Below are 2,502 nucleotides of genomic sequence, written 5' to 3' on the forward strand. Positions count from 1 at the left end.
ACCAGACATGAATTCCCTCTTAATGCATAAGATGTAAGTGCAATTAGATCTGTTTGTTATCCCCAAAGTAAACTTGTATTGTACCATTGCGGATATCTTTCCATTGTTGTTATTTACAGGCTTTACTGTTGGTTAGGGCTATTGGTTGTTTTTATTCATTGGCAGCTTCTGTAGCTCCTTCATGTATTACAAGATCTGTGCTCACGGAGGGGTCTTCCAAATTAGTAGTTTCAGCTGGATTACTCCAAGTCCTGTGACTAAAGTACATGATGTCTTCAGCTACAGGGTCTATGGCTCCCTTATAGATTTCTTCCTCTTTCTTACCTTCTCCACTCACTTTCATGGCTATATTCTACACATCAACATTCACTAAATTACCTCCCAAATCTTGAATTAAATCATACTACTTTAATTTATAATTCCTCTTTACTTCCACTTCCATTATTTAAGTACTGTATCATCAATTATTCAAACTAATTCTGGTGCTCGCTTCGGCAGCACATATACTAAAATTGGAACGATACAAAGAAGATTAGTATGGCCCCTGCGCAAACTAATTCTGGCCCCTAATAAGTTTGTATGTTTCATGTAAGGTAAACATCACTTCTTGTACTGAACTGCATAATAAAAACAATCAGTTAAGTGTTCACTTTCCATCACTCTCCTTGCATATTCTCCCAACTTAGATCCATTGACACCTGTATCGTTTCCCTGCTTGTAAATATTCTTAAGCTTCATGAAGCTCTGGAATAAAATAGACAATGTCTCATTCAGACTACCCATAAACTATATAGCATGTTTGGTTATACTGTCAGTATCAAAGCAATAGGTTTTTATATGAGGTGAGTAATACTGACAGTCCTGCCAATTCTCAACTGACAGTCCTGCCAATTCTCTTGCTCTTTGAGGATTGGTTCATAAAAAAAATCACACAAAAAACTCATCTAAGACACAGGATAGCCAATAATAAATTAGGAAAGCAAATAAGTCACAAATTATATTGGGGATGAGGTGTAAAAGTCAAGGCAATATAACAAATTATTTCTAAAATTCTATTCTGAAACAAAATCAACTGATATGAGAGTAGAAGTTTGTTGTTGTTGTTCTTGCTTTTCGTTTCTTTAACCCTTGTCAGTTTCATTGATACATTCTGTAATCTGCAAATTCTGAGGATTTTTGGCTTCTGTTTCCTTTCCCTTGATTCCTTTGGTTATTATTGCCTCATTATACAGTCATTTGTACAATGTTTTGGCAGACATTTACTGTTGCATAAATTAAAGTCATGGAATCTCGTTTTGCCTACAGGTCTTTATGAAAATACCAGCAACATTTTTATTGGAATGTCAAAGTTTGTCAACCATTAAACTGATTGATTTTTCATTATACAATTCAATAGAAGAGGCAATCTTCAGTTTGTATGCAACATTACACTGAGAAAAAGACTCCTCGTTGAAAAATCCTTCCTGCTTATGCTTTAAAAATGATATTCCTTTCACAAGAAAGCTTCATGTTTTAAAGGTATCTTTACACATGAATTGCTCCATTCATATTCCTGGTACAGGTATAGCATGATAATGCACATCATGCAATGTGAGAGATTTTCTATTTTGTAGTAGCAACACAAGCCCATTTTCTATTACACTATATTCTATTAATTACATTATTACTTTCTATTCTTTCTAAAAGGAGCTGCTGTTCATTTAATGTAGATTATGGCTATTAAAAATGATCAAATTGACTGTTGTGGATAGAGAAGAGCCTCTCCTCAGGACTAGCAAGTCCCAGCAGCTGTGTTGTGTTTCCTATACAAATCCTCTCAAATGATCCTGAACTTCTTTTGTAGGCACACCTGTCATGGAAATAGTCTATGCTAAATTGTAGGTTCGTTTACCCTTTGGCTATGCCTCTAAAAATGTCAGCAAGGATACCAATTCGTGCCAACTACTGCTGGAACAGCTGTTGGTTGGTTAAGAGTGAGAAAGCAACCTTTATATTGGCTTATTTATTTGGAGAAAACAAAGAAAGATGTAAATTTCCACAGTCACATCTCGATTCATTAAGACAGATGTGTATCTGTTGTCTGTATGTCATATAATCCCACAGCAGTACTAGGAATGAAAATTGTCCTTTGTTTTAAAACCTCATTAGAAATGTCAAAAAGAAAACAGAATTGTTCAGCAGTAGGAAACTTCCTGTGTGGGAAAATCTTTCCTGAATATTCAAGATATATAAAGTCTAAAAAGAGAAAGCATGGTTGATTGAAAACAAGACCACTAAAAGAAAAGTTAAATGAGTTACGCTTGTAGAATCAACATTATTAGGTGACAAATCACAAAAGAAGAAAGTCAGAAATTGATGCTGATTCCTAGCTAGGTGAGTAGACTTGAGCTTCTAAGTCTGGTGGTGAAGAGAGTGCAAAGAAACATTAAATTACTTATAAATCCTAAAAAAAAATCCTAACGACCGAATAGACATGGAGCAATTTCAGATATTGCAGGTTGA

At 34.8% G+C, this 2,502-nt stretch overlaps 1 non-coding gene across 1 annotated transcript; it reads left to right on the top strand.

The window, feature by feature from the left end:
* Positions 1 to 482: 482 nt before the first annotated feature.
* Positions 483 to 588, top strand: LOC121140078. The gene has a single exon (XR_005876917.1). It is a non-coding gene; the product is annotated as a U6 spliceosomal RNA (small nuclear RNA).
* The last annotated feature ends 1,914 nt before the right edge of the window (positions 589 to 2,502 follow it).

This window comes from Mesocricetus auratus, unplaced genomic scaffold, assembly GCF_017639785.1.
Source record: "Mesocricetus auratus isolate SY011 unplaced genomic scaffold, BCM_Maur_2.0 Super-Scaffold_100003, whole genome shotgun sequence".
NCBI classification, from domain to species: Eukaryota; Metazoa; Chordata; class Mammalia; order Rodentia; family Cricetidae; genus Mesocricetus; species Mesocricetus auratus.